Below are 20582 nucleotides of genomic sequence, written 5' to 3'. Positions count from 1 at the left end.
AGGGCTTCAAAGAAAAGCCTAGGAAATATAGACTAGTAAGCTTCACACCTGTTTTCGGTAAACCACTTGAGAAGGTTCTGAGAGATAAGATGTGCATGCATTTGGAAAGACAGAGGTTGACTTGGAGCAGTCAGCATGGCTTTGTGCGTGGCAGATCATGCCTTACAAATTTTGTTCGAGATTTTTGAGCAAGTGACCAGGAAGGTTGATGAGAGCAGGGTTGTAGACATATTCTATATGGATTTCAGTAAGGCCTTTGATAAGGTTCCACATAGTCGGCCGCTCTAGAAGGTTAGATCGCATGGAATCCAAGGTGAACTGACAAATTAGACTGAGCTGCCAGTGGAAGTGGTTGAAGTGGGCACACTAACAATATTGAAAAGGTATTTGGACAAATACACAGATAGGAAAGGATTAGATGGGTACAGAGCAAAGGCAGGGAAATGGCAGATTGATAGATAAGGGGCAATTACACCATGGTTTGTTGAAGGAGGACGGTGGGCATATTGGATGGGCGAGTACCAAGGGGGAACATTCCCATCCTCGAGGGTGCCACACCACCAGACCCACCCAGCATGGTCTGTGCTCACTACCGAGTTCAGTGCAGTATTTGAGGTCAGAAGAAATGTCCAGCAATACAGGACAAGCATCGATAACCTTCCCCGCTCTGTCAGAATAAGGGTCACCGTATTCTGTCTGCTCCCTCACAATCACTGTGTATCTGTTATTGCAACTACTCCCAAACAAGGCTCATGTTCCCCCACTCTCACGACTGCATGCAACACCTTCTCTCTCTCTCTCTTTCTCTCTCTCCTTTGCAATACCTCCCACACAGTCATAGAATATTCTGGAGAATGCCGATTATAGAATGTTCCAGATAATGTTCCAAATATTTCCCAGTTTCAGGAAAATGTTAGTGTCCCAGTGTGCAACACATAAGAGCCACTTGACTCACCTTAATGATATTAAACCAAAAACAACTTCTAAACACGTCTTGTTATAAATACAATTTCGAGCAGAGAACATTTTTACCCTCAGACGTTATCTTGACTGTTATCTGAACTGTACCACTTTCCTTGTTATGAATGTTTCTCTTACCCTTTGTCTGTGACTGTTTCTGTCTGTAACAGTTACACAGTCTCCCACTCAGTTGGCAGGACGGCAGGTTTGTGATGTAGAGGCAGGGCAACAGCGCAGGTTCAGTTCCTCACATTGACAGAGATTACCATGAAGGGGACACTCTCTCAGCCTCACCCCATCACCCGAGATGTGGTGATCCTCAGGATAAACCACCATAAGTGGTCTCTCTAATGAGAATTTTTTGGGACTGTATTCTATCAATGTTAGCATTTTAATTTTAAAAAATATTTAAAAAGAATTTTTTAATATTATAATAAGCCAATAACAACACAACTCAAATATATGAAAAAAATACATCCAATTGCATGTATATACAATACAAGTTAAAACATTACACAGGCAGAAGAAAAAACAAAACTAAACAATAAGTAATAAATAAATAATACAGCTCAGCATAACAAAAGGACAGCTCTCGCTCAAGAGCATTAACTGATACACATTTTTATGTTTACAGTTCTTCCTCTCTGGGGGTGGGGGAGTTCAGACATCCAACACAACAGAATATTTTTCCTAGCACAGAAAGTGCGGATTGTATGGATATATATTTTTTCCCATATTCATCTGTGGAAAGTACCTTGGGCAGGCCCAGGAAAACAGAAACCAAGTCCATCTCCAATTCAGTCCCCATTACCCACTCTATCACATCTGACACAGTGCTCCAATATAGATGAAGTCTGCAGCAGAACCACAAGCAATGAGTAAGAGTGCCTGTAGTCATTCTACATTTAGGACATGCGGAAGATAATCCCACTTTGAATTTTGAGAGACAAATAGTTGTCAGATAGACCCTATGAAGAATTTTCAACTGCATGGTATGGGTCCTGTTACAGATCAAAATCCTTCGAGCATTTTCACAAATATCCTCCCATGTCTCCGAGGTGTTCTGAACCCCCAACTCTCTCTCGCAGACATCACAAAGCTTCACAGTCTCGTCTGAGGGGACACACTCCAATTAATGATAAAGGGTACTGACAGGGAGTGTATTCTAAGCAAGAAGCGCTCTCTTCCCTTTATCGGATCTGTAAGAGTGTGGTAAAAGTGTGTTTTTTTTTAAAAGCAAATCTCTGATCTGGGAAAAAATACAGAAGAAATCTCTACTAGGTAGTCCATACGTACGAGTTATTTGATAAAATGATATCATTGTTTCTCCATCAAATAACACGTGGTGGCTCAGTGGTGAGCATTGCTGCCTCATGGCACCAGGGTCTCGGCTTTGGTTCTGGCCGTGGGTGACTGGCCGTGTGGAGTTAACATATTCACGCCATGTCTGTGTGGGTTTCCTCCCACAGTACAAAGATGTGCAGATTAGATGAATTGGTCATTGATAAATCACCCATAGTGTTCAGGGATGTGTAGGTTTGGCCATGAGTCAGGGTAAATATGGGATGGAAGGGGAATGGGTCTGGATGGGTTACTCTTCGCAAGGTCGAAGTGGACTTGCTGGGCCAAAGGGCTTGTAACCACACTGTAGGGATTCTACTAATTCTAAATCACTCAAGCAAGGTACACCTCTTGATGCCCACAGTTTAAACCTGGAATCCATTATCCCTGGATGACAACCCGGTAGACCAATTACAGGGGTAAGAAACATGGTTTTGGCTGTATTGCCCTTGATCTGACGCATTGTCATTCACGCTTTAACAATATTGATAATTATTGGGTTATGACAATATTTCATAAATGTTGTCAATTTATCTAAGAAAAACAGACAAATAAAGTTTCACTTTATCTCATCGGATTCAATATCTCACAGTATTGACGCCGAGCCCTCAGCAGCCCAGGCACTAACATAAGATAAAAAAGAGCTTAATTGATAGCTTTTATCTGGGCGATCTACTCCCCACAAACTGTGGGGTAGTTGCATTTAGTTAGCTTGATAAAGAGTCGCTTATGCTGCCAAATAAAAGAGCTAAACCAGTCATTATGTCTCCTAAATACCTATGGGGGAAATATCAAAGGAAGCATTCACACGAGGTATAGTAAATGAGGAAGGACATTCTTTAATAAGAGCTATCAGACCTAGCCAAGAAATTGGAAGTGCCTCCCATCTTTGAAGGTCTTGTTTAATTTTGTTAAACAAATGGACATAGTTCACGTCAAATAAAAGATCAAAGGCGGATGTAATGAATATACTGAAATAGAGAAACTCGCCCCCCACCCCCATGTACATTTAAAAAGAAACCAGGATTTGCTCTCATTCAGTTATTTCCCAAAGACCTCCCAGAGGCATGGCCTCCAACGTTGTAAAATTAATCTTAAAGCCCGAAAAGGCGACAAGCGAATTATTGCATTGCATCACGTGAGCTGCCGAAATTGCGGGATTTGACAAAAACATAAGACCATCTGCATACAACATAATTTTATGTGACTTTTATCCCACTTCTGGGCCAGGTATGTTGGGGTAATATTTCCAATTGTGTACGATGCCATCGAATCTACGATTGTTGCAGGAATGGGAAAGACATCAACCCTCGTGTGCCAATTCTGCGGGTTAAAGAAGAAAATAAAATCCCTACTTGTGAGGTAGATCTGCCTCCAGACATCCACCAGCTCTAGTTCTGCACACAAATCCATTAATTGCTTACATTATAACGAGTGTATTGAGGGACCTTTGGACATTCTGTCCATCGTGGGGCCATAAGACAGTTGAAATCTCCTTCTACAATCATGTGCCATGATGCAAGATAACGAAATTTGGGAAATGCATCGACCAGGATTTTAAGAGGGTGCACCGGGTGGCAATAAATATTTAAAATACTGTATTAATCCCCGTAGTTCAAGACTTTGCGATTATGATCCTTCCATGGGTGTTAATACAATCTAGTAATTTAAATGGAAGATTCTTCCTATCCATTATGACTATTCTCCCACTCTTAGTATTAAAAGACGAGAAATAAACCCGAACAAACCCGCCCTGCTGTAACGTCAAATCTTCCTTGGCATCAAGGTGCAACTCCTGCAATAGGAGAACTCTCTCTTTTTTAAGATGAGAAAGTATATATTTCCTCTTGAATGGCCGATGGCTTCCCTTAATGTTCCAGGTTCACCATTTAAGCACATCATTATCCATAACACACTGCAGCAACATTTGGACTCTAGAGAATTTCATATCAAATTACACATCGCTGAGCATTAATGACAAAAGACTCATTGAGCCTTAAATCTGTACAAACTAAAACTACTGCAACTAACAAGCTCTCAAAACTTTCCAAAGCTAAAAACATAATAAAAGAACGAAACAAAATCCAAAGTGCCAATGACACTTGATAGGGTTTTTACACCCCCACCCCCTTACCCAATGGGGACGCTGACGGTCTAGGTCTCTGTTCTACAACACTGACAAAGGCCCACCTTTTAATTGTATAGGTCCTGCTCTTGTTTGATTTACCAAATCCAATACCTCGCATTAATCCAAACTAAACTTCATCTGCCACTCCTCAGCCCAGTGTGTGATATTACTGTCACCTCACCCTCCCCCTTCAATTTTAAAATGCCCATCCCTCTCCAGGAGGCCTGCACAATCCGGCCTTGATTTTCACAAAGACCCTGAGCTTGGTTTGCCTTGTGTGGTTAGGGGGAGGAGGGACAGATTGCTGACACAGTCAGTGGGGAGGAGAGGCTGGACAGTAATCAGCGGCCTGGTATCATTTCATGGTTTTAGGAAAAAGGCAGTCACACGTGAGAGTTGGGTAATACTGATTGTTTTCTTTCCTGCCAGAAGTTATGGTCTTTTTCCATCTCTGGTGGTCAGTAATGAAAATCTATTCGAGACCCTTCCTTGTGCAGAGTGTGTCTGCATGATTTCTTTCCCTAATATTGCAGACTACAGATAATAGGGATTAAAGCTGTTCAGAGTTAACTTCGATGGCACAGCACGCACATTCAACAAAGTAAAAACAATGACTGTAGATGCGAGAAACCAGATTCTGGATTCGTGGTGCTGGAAGAGCACAGCAGTTCAGGCAGCATCCGAGAAGCAGTAAAGTCGACGTTTTATCAGGAAGGGCTTTTACCTGAAACATCGATTTTACTGCTCCTCGGATGCTACCTGATCTGCTGTGCCCTTCCAGCACCACTAATCCCGTATACTCAACATCCTACAGTTGAGACAAATATTTTGCCTTTGTTTAACAATACAAAGTGTTTGGTGTAATTCAGTAATGGTAACCTGGTTATAATAAATCCCTACCGAACTGAAAGCTTACATTTAAAATATGACCCAAAATCTGGATATGGTAGTGTCATGGGTAATGTCCCTGAGCCAGAGGTTTGGATCTGATTCCTGAACGTGCGTGGTGGTGTTCCAAGCTCTGGACTCGAAGTTCTGAATTCAAGTCCTGCCTGTTGTAGAGGTATGTCCCAGCATGTCAGGACAGTCTGATGAACAAACACACAGGAGAATAATGTTACAGCTTTATGGGTATTGCTGAGTGATGCGAGTGTCTCTACCTCCGGGCACAAAGGTCTGGGTGCAAATCCCACAGAAGTGTTTCATAACACACCTGTACAAACTGATTAAAACGGATTGAGAATTGTGGCTTGATGGAGAAGGAAGAGGTGTCAGTGTTGCATTTCAGAATTTAGGCCCAGGATGATTTAAAGCACAGCCATTCGTGTTGATTGGAGTCACACTTTGCAGCAGTCAAGGTTTATAAAATTCAAATGGTTATGGATAGGGTGAGTAGTCAGGTTTTTCCCCAGATTGGGCTTCCAAAACTAGAGGGTATTGGTTGAAATTGAGAGGGGAAAGCTTTTGACGAGCCCACGAGCACCATTTTACGCAGAGGGTGGAGTGTGTATGGAATGAGCTACCAGAGGAAGTGGTGGAGGCTGGTACAAATACAGCATGTCACAGGCATCTGGATACTGACAGACCTGCCCAGCTTTTCCAGCAATTTCTGTATTTGTTGAAAAATGCATTCATTTTAACACAATATTCTGAATACATTAAACATTTTATTTTTTAATGATGCAGCGACATATAAACATATCTTGACATAGACCAAGGCCATTTTCTGCTCAGGGGATGGCACTGTGTATGACAGCAACAATGATGCACCTACATGGAGCAGGGAATGTGATGGAGACATAGTTTGGACAATGTACAAGGAGACATCACATGGTTGGGAGAGGATGACATTACTGTGTGATTTAGCTCAGAGAGAGAGAAAATGTAGTCTGCCTGAGAAGGAACGGCCGATTACACTCTCTCTCCTTCATTGTTCCTCATGACAGCAATGAGTGAGAGCTAAAACAAAAAATCTACAGTCATCGTTACCATTCTTATTTTTATAGAATCCCTACAGTGTGCAAACAGGCCCTTCGGCACAAAACGTCCATACCAACCTTCCCAAGGCTCGCTCCCATACATTTACCCCGACCGATGCACCTAACCTAGAAACCCCTGAACACTTCGGACAAATTATCATGACCCATCCATCTTACCAGCACAGCTTTGGACTGTGGAAGGAAACTGGAGCAACCATTAGAAGGGGAGAATGTGCAACCTCCACACAAATAGTCACGCGAGTCTGGAATTGAACGCAAAGCCCTGCTGCGGTGAGGCAGCAGTGCTCACCACTGAGCCACTGTGACACCCTTGGGCGAGCCCTGGCCAGAATTCATTGGAATCTCTTCACTGCCTAATGCAAAGGGAATTCAGCCGAATCCAAATGTTCCAGGATGCAGTCCCATTGCTAGCAGCTTGTGTGATTAGAATGTCTTCAGAAGCAGAATTAAATTTTGAACAATCTCTCAATTTTTCCTTTTGTCATGAGTTACAATAATATACAGACAAAGCGCGTTCAACTTGAAATTGCAGAGATTTTGTTTTTCTGCGTGTTCAACTTGAAATTGCAGAGATTTTGTTTATCTGCGTGTGTGTGTGTGTGTGTGTGTGTCTGTGTGTGTGTGTCAGTGTTTTTAGAAAGGGAAATATCGATTCTTTATTTGCAATATCCAAAGAGTGTGCCATGTATTTTTCCACCATAGTTTGAGTAACATTGCTCTGGATCATAAACGTGTTGTTTTAGCAGATTAAAGAAACTAGCCTGACTTGTTGCTAAAACTGACCCTGACCAGCCTGAGACTGATATCATTGGCCATATCACCAACCTGGTTATATTTGACATGTGTTGTGAGCAGTGGAGCAGTGGGAATAGAAAACGAAGCAGTGACCTCAAAAGTCGGGGAACTATAGACCGGTGAGCCTGATGTCAGTGGTGGGTAAGTTGTTGGAGGGGATTCTGAGGGACAGGATTTAAATACATGTTTATGCCGAAACATCGATTCTCCTGCTCCTTGGTTGCTGCCTGACCTGCTGTGTTTTTCCAGCAACATATTTTTCAGCTCATACATTTGGGATGGCAAGGGCTGATCAGTGTTGTCAACGTGGCTTTCTGCATGGGAAATCATGTCTCATTAATTTGATTGAGTTTTATGAAGAGGTGACAAAGAAGATTGATGAAGGCAGTTTGGTAGACATTGTCTACATGGACCTCAGTAAGGTGTTCACAACATTCTGATTGGTAGGCAGATGAGTAAGGTTCGGTCACACGAGATACAGAGGAAGCTAGTCACAATTAGCTTGTAGGAAGACGGATATTTTTCAGACTGGAGGCTTGTGAGCAGCAGTGTACTGTATGAATCGGTACTGATTCACTGCATTTCATCATTTATGTAAAGGATTTAGATGTGAATATTGGGGCCATAGTTAGTAAGGTTACAGATTACATCAGAAAGGTGGTGTAGTAGATTATCTCAGAGTACAACGAGTCCACAATTAGATGGGACAAAGGGGCAAGGAGTGACAGATAGAGTTAATTTAGATAAATACAAAGTTTTGCATTTTGCGAAGGCAAATCAGGGCAGAATTTATACACTTAATTGTAAGGTCCTGGGGCGTGTTGTGGATCAAGGGGACATAGGGCTGCAGGTACATCGTTCCTTGAAAGTGGAGTTGCAGGTAGACAGAGTGGTGCAGAACACATTTGGCACATTTGCCTGAATCAGTCAGTGCATTAAGAAGAGTAGTTGTGGTGGCATGTTGCCTCTGAACAGGAAGTTGGTGAGGCCACTTTAAGAAAACTGCGTACAACTCACTTGGGGAACTGGAGGTTTGAGCTTCAGGGAAAGGTTGATTAGGTTGAGGTGTTTCCCCCTGGAGTGTCAGAGGCTAAGGATGACATTATAGAAGTTTATAGAATCATCAGAGGCATGGATATTCTGAACAGCCATGTTCTGCTCCCCAGAATAGGGGAGTCCAGAACAAGACAGCATAGGTTGAAGGGGAGAGGGCGAATAATTTAGAATGGACCTGAAGGTAAATGTTTCACACAGAGAGTGGTGTGTGTACAGAAAGTGCTGTCAGAGGAAGTGGTGAAGGTGGCTACAATCGAACATTTAAAATGTATCTGAAAGAGGAGTGATATTGGAAATGCTGGCAAATGGGACGAGGTCAGATTTGATATCTGATCGATGTGAACAGATTGGACTAACGGGTCTGTTTCCGTTCTGCATGACTGTCAGATTCTATAAGAGGGATGGTGAAATATTCTGAAAGGACCTTTCAAGTGTGAATTCTCTTCACTGGAAGTTTATAGTGCCTCTATGTTCACATGGATTGAAAGCTGTTTAGTTAAATATTTGACAGGGAAGTGAGTCACTGGTAATAGTACACAAAGAGGAAAATGGGTCTGAGTCCATAATCTTTAATGTCTGGTCGAGAAGGCTCAAAGTATGTAATGTCCCACTCCTGCTCCTCAGTCCCATGTTTCTGTGTTCCATCCAGCCGCACAGACCTGCTAGACAGGAGGGGTTGGAGGCCACGTACTTCTATAACCTGTTGCACAGAAACAGAGGAGACCAGTCCGCCTCTCAAGACTGTCACACACGCTTTGAAGTGATTTGGGAAATGCGATTGGAATATCCAGGCTGGGTATGAAAGAGGCACCTCATCTCTCTTCACAGAGCTTCCCCACTCTGCAACTTGTGCTTCATTTGTTGGTCATATTTAGACCCAGATTCATTGAGAATATAGCCCACATACCTCACCCAGAGATGGCTCACAAAATCCTCTTGTCTCCCTGACTGCAACATTCCATAATAGACATTCATGAAAATAAGACCCACTAACTTTCCAATAACAGAATGTGAGAACATCAGACACAGGAAGAGGTCATTCACTCCCCAAGCCTGCCTTGCCCTTCACTAAGATCATGACTGATATGCTCTCTGTCTCAAATACTCTTTCATACCCAATTCCTCATAGCCCTCAACTCTCTGACAGATCAATATCCATCTACCTCCTTTTCAAATACTTTCAGTCATTTTGCTCCCCACCACTCTTGAGAAGAGAAATTCTGACATTCAATACCATGTGTTTGAAGAAAACACTTGCTGCTCCTATATCATGGCTTACTGATGCGAACAAAAGAGGTTGAGACAAGGGTTCAGTACAAATGACTGGCCCTGATATCAAGGCAGTGGTTGACGACTGCTGACATCAAGGAGCTTAACAAAACTGAACTTAATGGGAATCGGAGTAAACTCTCCAGTGTTTGGGGTCAAACATGGCACAAAGGAAGATGGTGATCATCTCAGTCCTGGGTCAGCCCTGTGCGAAATCCTCAGGGTAGCTTCCCCTTCACAAACAGCTTCAGCTGCTTCATCAATGTCTCCCCTCCCCACCCTCCCCACCATAAGATCAGAAGTGGGGATGGTCACTGAAGATTCCACAATGTTCAGAACATTTGTACCCCCGTCAGCTCCTGAACTAATCTGTGTCCATGTGCAGCAAGACCCAGACTCCATTGAGACTTGTTCTGTTAAAGTGTCGGTAACATTCATCTACCAGCACTGCCTGACACTGCACATTGCCACAGTAAAATAAGAGTTCATTCAGCATCTCACGCTAGTTTCACAGGAATATGAGGAAGCCATTCTAGTGTGATGGACCACACCAGAGCCCCTCGAAAATATTTGAAGGCGGTAACCTAGACTCTATTTTTTTTTTATTTTAAAGGCAATATAAAATGACTGTTCCAGATGCAAAGTGACAGGTCAAACTACTCGGTGTGAAGCTAAACACTATTTATTGAAACACGAAAGATAAAATGAAAGCAAAGAAAGAGGAATTTAGAAAAACATAATTCTATTAGACAAGTTAACAGAATAAAAAATCTAGGAACTATTACTAATGAACTGTACCAATATAGGAAAATTCCAATAACACAGCCCCTGGCAGAAAGGAAAATTCAGGAACTGATTGTCACAAACATTTCTCTAATCCAGGAATTAAAAACAGCACCAAGAGAAAATTCAGAGCGAGTAGCAGCCAGGAGAGAGTTACTGAAGATTCCAACTCTGTGGAGACCCCAATAGTTTCTGATACGACTTAGAAACCAAAATCCAGAGAGCGTAATTTGTGAGAGCTGGCCACACCCATTCAGGCTGCATTAAAATTAACCCAAGGCCTCCCTTGCTGTTTACTCAGTGTCCTTAACTAGCCAGCTTGGTAACGATCATTCAATCTCTCTCTGAAAAGAAACCAGGACAAAATAACCTCTCAAAGCCAGCAGCATCATCACACGTGTGAGTACATCGAGCTGTCAAACAGGAACCAGGGGTAACCCAATCAGGTCCTTGGTCCTGTCCAATCGGAAGAGGAAGAAGCCATTCAGACCCTTGAGTTTCTTACACAGGAACAGGAGGAGGCCATTCGGTCCCTAAAGCCACTTGCACAGAAACAGGATGAGGCCATTCAGCTCCTTCAGTCTCTTACACAGGAACAGGAGGAGGCCATTCAGCCTGTTGAGTCGCTTACACAGGAATAGTACGAGGCAATTCCCCCCTCAACGCAATTACAAAGGGACAGAATGAGGTAATTGATGCTGATTCCTGATGAATGGCTTATGTCCAAACGTGGATTCTCCTGCTCCTCAGAGCTGCCTCACCATCTGTGCTTTTCCAGCAATCTATTGTCTAATACAATCTCCAGCATCGGCAGTCCTCACTGTCTCCAGATTGATGCTCCAACATGATGAACAAGTGGAGCAGATGCACAGTAGTGCACAGACAGACTTCTCCACGTTGTTCCTCGTGGTTCCGTTGCTCATGATAAACACGTGGGACTTTAACGTGGTTTTCTAGTGTTGAGGAAGGAAGCAATATGTCTTGTGTGAAGTCTCAAGAAGGCACCTTCCATCTTCGTGAAGCCAGTCTGGTCTTCTCTTTGTAGGACGGAAGCTGGTGGGAATGGCTACCTGTTTCAGATGGAAGGTATTGTGGCTGCTGTTGGGGATTGTGAATAACATGGCGTTCAGTACAGGGTTCACACGCCAACAGCACAATAACGTGGGGAGAGTTAATTTAGGCATATAAACTATTTGGAAAGTCACGTTAGACTGATGAATCGACTCTCTATGTTCAAATAATGCTGATCTTGCTCATGTTGATCTTGTCGAGTGCTTGTCTTGTGCAGTGTATCCTCTATGCCTTACTCTGTCCAAGTCTATTTCCACACTATGATCTGTCTGGCCATTCTTACTATGATCTGCCACCTGTGCTCATAAATAAAGTGTACATGTGACAATAAATCACACCAATCAATCCTGGGTAAAGTATGGAATTTCTTACCCTATCAATGTGTCTTTTGGAAATATACCTGCTACACCTCGTATTTCAGCATCCCCATTTCTTCGTATTTCACAGCACTGCAAATTAAACTCTTAGGTTCTTCACTCTACACTCATGATACCGTCATCTGTATCTGTGGGAAGGATATCATTCCTTACAAAGGAGATCAAATCTGTAGAGAGTGTCCCAAATATGCTCTCAGCAAGGCTCTACAACAGCAGGAAGATGGCTTTACTGATGTACTCGAATCATCTTACAATGAAGGACAGCATACCATTGACTCCACCCCTTACTTACACAGGTTTGATTCGGAGCAGTCAGCATAGACTTGTGAGTGGGTGATCGTTCTTCCCAAATTTGTTAGAGTTCTTTGATGAAGTAACCAAGAAGGTTTACGAGGACAGAGCTGTAAATTTAGTCCCTATGGATTTCGGTAAGGCATTTGATAAGGTTCCACATGGCAGGCTACTCGGAAAGGTTCCATCACGTGGAATGCTGGGGGAACTGTCCAATGGGATACGCAGTTGGGTTGATGGTCGGAAGCAGAGGGTTTAGTGGAAGGATAATGGTCAGACTGAAGGCTGTGTCCATTGCTGTTTGTTATCTATGAAATGGTTGAGAATGTACAAGGCATGATTAGTAAGTTTGCAGATGACACTAAAATAAGTGGTAACGTGATCAGTGAGAAAGTTTATCAGAAATTGCAGCAGGACGTTAATCAGGTGGGGAAGTGGGCCGAGAAATGGCAAATGGAATTTAATACAGGTGTGTGAGGTCTTGCATTTTGGAAACTCAAGTCAAGGTAGGGGTTTCACGGTGAATGGGAGGGTCTTAAGGGGTGCAGTGGGCAGAGAGACCTTGGTTTTCACGTGCACCGTTCTCTAAGAGTAGAGTCACAGGTTGACAGGGCAGCGAAGAAGGGTTTTGGCACATTGGCCTTCATCAGGCAGGACATTGAGGATAGAAGTTGGGAAGTTATGTTGTAGTTACACAGGACTTCGGTAAGGCCGCACTTGGAGTATTCTATTCAGTTTTTGTAACCTTGTTACAGGGAGGATGTTATGAAATTAGAAAGAGTGCAGAAGAAATTTACAAAGTCGTTGCCAGGAACCAATGGTCTAAGTTATAGGGAGTGGTTGGACAAGCTAGGACCTTTTCTTTAGAGTGTAAGAGACTGAGGGAGTCCTTACAGAGCTGTATAAAATCACGAAGGGTATGGATAGGGTTAATGCTCTCAGTCTTTTTCCAAGGTGAGAATCGAGGATTAGAGGGGATCAGTTTAAGGTTAAAGGGGAAGGAATAAAAGGGAACCTGAAAGGCCACTTCTTTACACAGAGGGCTGGTACATGGATGAGCTGCCAGCAGATGTGTTGGTGGTGGGGCGGGGGTGGGGGGGGGGTTACATTAACAACATTTCAAAAGCATTTGGATAAATATGTGGATCGGAAAGGACTAGAAGGATATGGGACAACTGCAGGGAAATTGGGTTAGTATGAATGGACATTTACAAGGTGAAGATGAACCCCTTTGTTAATTAAAAGCAAACACCCAGAAAAGCTCGCCTCACCTCGTAATCTGTTAAAATATGATTGACACCGATCTCCTATATTCCACTATTTAAACAAAAATTAAAAAGTTTGTTTCTTAACTTTAATAATGAACACCAAACAACAACTATTGACAAATACAAGCCCCTCTTTTCTTAGATACTTACTATCTGACTCCAACTCTGTAAAAATATGCTGTTCCAGCAGCCCACATATTAAACATTACAACCTCAAGACCACACAGTCTCCATCTTTCCCGCTGTGCTCACTCTTCCAGCTGCTGATCTCCCCGGGTCATTTTTTTATTGCAAGTAGGTTTACATGAACATGTGTCTTTGATAGAGAGTGTTTGAGATGGCCAGTTAGCACTACTGCTCTACAGCAGTTGCTCAGCTGTTGGATGGCAGTAGCTCTCCCACCAGTGTTCAAAATGCTGGGTATGTATACTCCCCATGATATAGTAATTCTCATAATTTGGTTGCTTACCAGGTGTCCAAACAATAATCTTCAAATTCCATTGGCTTCTGGTTTCCTGAGCGTTATTTAAACTCTTTGGTTGCATTCGAATGGCTGTCAAAACAGCAACCAAAACTCAGGTATCCATTTCACAGCTAATGGTGACATGTGGAACAATTTGACCTTTAGCTGGCATCTGTGGCTTTAATTTCTATTCGGCAAAACCCGTTCTGTTTTAAAGTACCCATACATGTTTTTGGCTTCATAACATCTCCCCGCTTCAGAAAATAAAGTGAACCAGCAGAATCAAAAGATGACTACATTTCTTCTCCTCTAATTCTTAATCCCAAATTTATGAAATACAAAAGTATTAATCTCAGTTATATCATTCATATTAATTCTGCACACCATTATAACACTGGAATAAGGTAAATCTTATTTACACTTTTTCCTTTAAATCCGCGATAACAAATCTGCTATCACATTGTAGGAGCCGCAGCATGTACATTTTGTAAGTTTAAAGTCGTTGTGATAAGATTCCAATGAAATAGTCTCATATTCTGGTCTTTAACTATTCCAAAAAATGCGAGAGATTTGTCATTGTCCACAACCATCTCCGACAATTTGTTTGTCATATACACATTAAAATATTGTCAGGCCAGTGTGAAACTTAATCATTCTTGTTCAATAATGGAGATTTTGTATTTTTTCTTCTGGTAGATATTGAGTTTTTTCGACAAGTAACCAAATAGCCATTCAGTTCCATCATCATCTTTCTGTATCAATACATCTCCGACCCCGATATCCCGAGCATCAAACACAATTTTCAAAGGGTTTCAGAATATTTGGTGTAGCTAAAACAGGTGTGGTGTTTAATCCTGCTTTAAAATTCTCAAATGCCTCCTGGCATTGTTCTGTCCACCACAATTCTGTGTTCATCTTTAATAAATCCATCAGTGGTGCCAATACGCTGCTGAAGTTTGGAACAAAGTTCCGATAGAATCCACTCAGTTCCAAAAATCGAAGCACCTCTTACTTCGTGGAAATTCCTCAAAGCCCTTCGTCTTTGTGTTCCATGGGATCAACCTCCCATGTCCAATTTAATGTCCCGAGAACGTCACCTCTGCCTTCGCGAATTCTGTTTTCTTTAAGTTTATTCCAAGTTTGCTTCTTGTTCAACATGCTCTGCCAGCTGTAACATGTGAGCTTTTAATCACTTGCTAAAGATCACCACATCATACAGATAAACTACACAATTTGTTCATCTGGTCACAGCTCTGTTCCTGAGTCTTAAAGGTGTCTGGAGCATTATTCATCCATATAAAATACTCGATAAAGTTTTTTTGTCATCTCCAGTATCTTTACTAGATAGCTTAACTGACTCCACATTTTTTTCCAATTTGAAAGAGGCCACTAAACCTGGCTTTGAATGGATTACCGACCAGTCGTGGCGATACTGATACGTCATCCCCACGGGAAATCCGCAAAGTTTCAGAGTTTTTATCTGCCACCTGCTTCACTCTATGTTGTGCTCTTTAGTTACTATTTCGCAAACTCACCTACTCCATCGACTCTCTCCTTCACCTCACACAGAGAATCCAAGTGTGAGATTTCCGACTTTTGTCCTGTCAATTTATATTTAATTAATTTCAAAGGTCCGCTCACTTCATGTACGAATATTAACTCAAAGGAAGTAAAGTGAGTAGATTTATTTGGGGCATCTCTAATGGCAAACAATATAATGGGACACCTTTATTCCAATCATTCGGGTAATCATAACAGAACACTGTTAACATGGTCTTCAGCGTCTGATGCTAACTTTCCAAAGCTCCCTGGGATTCAAGTTCCGATGCACTTGATTTAAACTGCTGCATGCTGAAGCTATCCATGACTTCCTTAAACAGCTGAGCGGTAAAATGAGTTCCTTGGTCTGACTCAATCTTACTGCCTAGCCGACAGCGAGTAAAGAAAGCTACCAACACCTCCACCTCCCGTTTTATCTTAACATTCCGGAATGGAATTGCCTCTGGAAATCTGGTGGACACATTCATTATGGTCAGCAAATATAGTTTTCCACTTCTATTTTAGGAAGGGGAGTTACACAATGAATCATAACCCACGTGAAATGTTTGTCGAATGCAGGAATTGGCAAGAAAGGTGCTGGTTTTATTACTGCTTGTTACTTACCTACCATTTGGTATGTACGTCATGTACAAAAATAAAACACGTCCTTGTGCATTCTAGGCCAGTGGAAATACTTCTGTACCTTAGCCTGAGTCTTCTGTACACCTAGGTGACCGCCTGCAATTAGTTTATGTGCTAGCCATAACATTGTATGCGACAGGTAACACAATCTGGTGCACTTTGGCACATTTCCCTTCGGCAGTAACCTATCGGGGTCTCCATTTTAATTTTAGGATTCTATCTTTAAGTTAATAATGTTCAACAATATATTCTGACTCCTTTTCTGTGTGTGTGCATGTGTATGTGTGTGTGAATGTGTGTGTATATATCTGTTGTAAGTCCATTAGCCTTTCTGGACTAAACCCCCCTGCCTGATCCTCTGCCTGTTCAGGTTTTTCCTGCACCGTGACATCAAACAGGGGGTCAGTTCACCGAGCATCAATTCATTTGTCTTTTTCTTTCGTTTTTCCTTCCTGCTGTAACTTATGACAGAGGGCTCTTGTTACTACACACTCTGGAAAGATTCCTCGGTATTTTTCTTTTAACACCCCATTTCCCTAGACTTCTGTTGCCTTCTCCACCACAAGGAGTGCGTCTCCCACCTCGCCTCCTGCTAAATCGTTCACAAGAACAAACTGTATCCCTGGAACTGACACTCTGTTACTCACTGTCACTGTTACTTCCCTAATCTTGATTTGGCATTCCATCCTGATGTTACACAAGGGAATGCTTAATTTCTGACCCCATTCGACAAATTATCCCACACTTGATTAATATGCCAGAAAGAGTGAAAATACTTTCATCTCTTAGTATTAGCGGCCGAGAGAAATTGAGGGCTGCAGATGCTGGAGATGAGAGTTGTAAAGTGTGGGGCTGGAAAAGCACAACACGTCGGCAGCATCCGAGGGGCAGGAGAGTTAACGTTTCAGGCATAAATCCTTCATCAGGAAAGTGGGGGGTAAGGGAGGGGGAAGGAGGTTGAGAAATAAATAGGAGGGTGGGGTGGAGCTGGGTGGAAGGGAGCTTGGAAGGCGATAGGTAGATGCAGGTGGGGTGTGATAGTGATAGGTTGGACAGGAGGGTGATAGGACTCCTATCGGTGGTAGGACAGCTGGAACCCTCAAACTGTAGAGCATCAAAGTTGACTTCACCAAATTCCAAATCTCCCCTCCACCAACCTCTCCCAGATCCAACCGTTCAACCTAGCACTGCCCTCTTGAACCGCCCTAACTGGCCATCTTCCTTCCCACCTAACGACTCCACCCTCCCCTCCGACATATCACTATTACTCCCACCTACATTTTCTTATTGCCTTCCCAGTGACCCTTCCACCAGCTCAGCTACTACCCTCGTATTTATCTTTCAGCCCCCTTGTCCCCCCACCACATTCCTGACGATGGGTTTCTGCCTGATATTCAATTGTCCTGCTGTCTGGATGCTGCCTGATCTGTTGTGCTTTTCTGGCGCCTCACTTCTCAACTATTAGAGACTGAGCAGATCCCGTATCTCACATAATTATAACTTCTTGTCCTTCTCCCCCTGTTCTTTCAGAGTAAACTTTATCTACAGAGACGAATTCTTTCAGAGATCAGGCACTGCCTCCTTACTCAGCCCTTGCCTCGGCTGTGCACTCTCCTGCAGCTCCTCGGCTCCAGTTGGGGTCTCCTTTACCAGTTTCACTAATTCCACTGGGCTTAGCCTCTTCTACCACATCTTTCCCCAAAGTGCCTTCATTCAACGCCCAGCACAGTGTGTCCCAGCTTACTGCAGTGAAATCACCTTTTCCCAGTGCCCTTCTTAAACCATCGGCACTGTCATTTTATGTTTTCCACTCCCTTATAGTGAGAACACCTGAGGCCTTTCACCACCTTTCAACCCCCTTGGGCTTCTTTCTTCACCTGTGGTAAAGTATTGTGCGCTACTGTTCGCTTTGTAATGTGTGATCTTCCCTTCTCCCAATTTCTATCCCTCACAGGATGGAACTCCTGTCATTAGCTAAATATCATCTCATGCCCCAGTGTATATTTACCTGCCCTTTCTGCCGTGCTTCTCACTTCTTGAACTTTCGGTACATGCACATGAATTCTTACTATCTCTGGAAGTGAGTCTTTTAACTTCTCCAGCAAATTAATCTCCCTTCAAGCCTCACAGGTCTTATTCATGTTTAAGGCCACCACCCATTTATCAAAATTACTGTGGTTACTTCTTTCAAACTCAATATAAGACTGACCTGTTTCCATCTCTATTTTTCTGAACATCTGTCTATATACTTCTGGTACCAATTCATAACCAATCAATATAGCCAATTTGACATCTTTATAATCTCTTGACCCCTCATCTGATAGCGTTTCCATACCTCACCAGCTGTGCCCACCATCTTAGTCTGAACTAGCATTACCCACAAGTTCACTGGACACGTCATCTGACTAGCCATTTTTTCAAATGAAATAAAGAAGGTTTTGACATTTTAGTCACCGAAATATGGCAAGTTATTAACATAGTTGTATACATCCCTATGTTCTCCCTTCATCTCCATCCTGTTAACATAACTTTCTTGTCTAATCCCCAACTTCTGCATTTCAAATCCTCTCTCTATTTCTTTTTCCTCTCTTTCTCTTTCTTCTCTCTCTATTTCCTTCCCTTTAGTTATCTTCTATCTCCAGTTGCCACATTTGCAATTGAAGTTTTTTCTAACTCCACTGCAGTTGCCTGTTTCTCTGATACATCAAAGTGCTTGACCAACTCCATAACAATTTCAGCTTCCCTTTTCTCCCTGGTTAAACTCGATTCCAACCTATTTGCTATTTCTAAAATATGTCCTCCTTCTGTCCTTCTAAACTTCCTTGGAAAATTTGGGAACCTCTTTAGTAATGTTAAAAGCCATTTCCCTCACTTTTGATTTAATCAACCACAAGTAACAGAATTAAACGAATTTTCCCACTGGTTTTATTTGAAGATCAAAGTCGCTAATTGCAATGAGTTGGAATTTGCTGGGACCTGTTGTATCTGAAATCTGTTCAAGTCGGTCCAAGTGCCACACGGCAAGACCCCAATCTGTTATGACATCAATGTCGAATCCCTCTGTTAATTGAAACCACACACCCAGAAAAGCTCACTTCACATCATAATCTGTCAAAACGTGAGCGATAGAGAACTCCTAAATTCCACTAATGAACAAAAAGTAACAATTTATATGTGTGCAAGTTAGCTCATTGAGCTTGAAGGTTTGTTTTCAGAAGTTTCGTCACCATGACTAGGTGACATCATCAGTGAGAGTATCTGCTGAAGTGCTGGTGGTATGTCCCGCCTCTCTATTGATAGGTCTTGGTTTCTTAAAGTGGGTGATGTCATTTTCGGTTATTTTAACAAGACAATGTAGACAGAATCGAAATTGATCCGTTTATTGATGGACTTCTGGTTAGAACGCCATTCCTCTAAGAAGGTCCTTGCATGTCTTAGTATGTGTGTGTTTTGTCCCAGTCAAAGTGATGCCTTTCTTTGTCTGTATGTATGGAACATAGTGATAGTACGTCATGTCTTTTGGTGGCCAGTCGGTGTTCATGTATCCTCGTAACACGACAACAGGACAGTTTCAATGGTCGAAAAATGATTTTATATACACTGTTTAATCAATGTGCGTGTGCAGATAAGTCGCATTTTTCACATGTGCGCAACACATTGTAAATGAACAACAGAGACACAGTTAACGAAAAATGATGCACATGATGTATAAAATTGATAAAACATTAAAACATGATTTGATCCTCTCAACGTTCCCTCCTTTTCTAGAATTCCCTACTGTACTCTCTCATTCTTACCAGGATGAGTGCTCCAAATTCTTGATTCTCGTATCCCAACTTATTTCAGTTAATCCCCTTCAATATATTGGCCTGTTGGGTTCTTTCCAAAGCTAGTGTCTGTCATATAATCGAAGATAAATATTCTGGCATCAGACTCAGCATTTGAACATATTACTCTGTTGTACACGCACTGTACCAAGGACCACAGCACACAGGCATTGCCAAACCATTGGGGAATGTTCATCTACTTCTTTCGATCATGTAGTTTTCTCATTTTCCACTTCTTCAGATCTATATCCTCTCTCTCGTTCTCCCTTTGCATCTAGTTAAGAAATCCATCAATTATTCTTCTTGTCCCATCTCCCAAAACTCCTCCTTTCAGTTTATATCTAACGCTCTCTTCAAGATGTAATGTGGTTATAATTAAGCAATGTAACTACCAAGTCATGCGGGAGGAGCTGGCCAGAGTTAATTGGAAGGGGAGCTGAGCAGGAAAGACCATGGAGCAGCAATAGGAGGAGGTTCTGGGGATAATTCGGAAGATAATACCAGAAATGCAACCCCAAGAAGATGAAACATACTCATGGGAGAACAAGGCAGCCATGAGCGATAAGGCATCAAACCAAAATAGAAAACATACAATGTGGTGAAGATGATTGGGAATCCAGAGAATTTATTGGATCTGCAACTACATAAGGTTGGCATTACTGACACTGCAGAGCTCTTAATCGTGGTCAGGGAGAGAAACAGAGGAAACACATTCACTTTCAACACAGATGATGGTATGTCTCATGGAAAAAGATTCAGGTGAATTAAACAT

The sequence above is a fragment of the Chiloscyllium punctatum genome, chromosome 4, assembly GCF_047496795.1.
Source record: "Chiloscyllium punctatum isolate Juve2018m chromosome 4, sChiPun1.3, whole genome shotgun sequence".
Lineage (NCBI taxonomy): Eukaryota > Metazoa > Chordata > Chondrichthyes > Orectolobiformes > Hemiscylliidae > Chiloscyllium > Chiloscyllium punctatum.
This window is presented reverse-complemented; position numbering follows the sequence as displayed.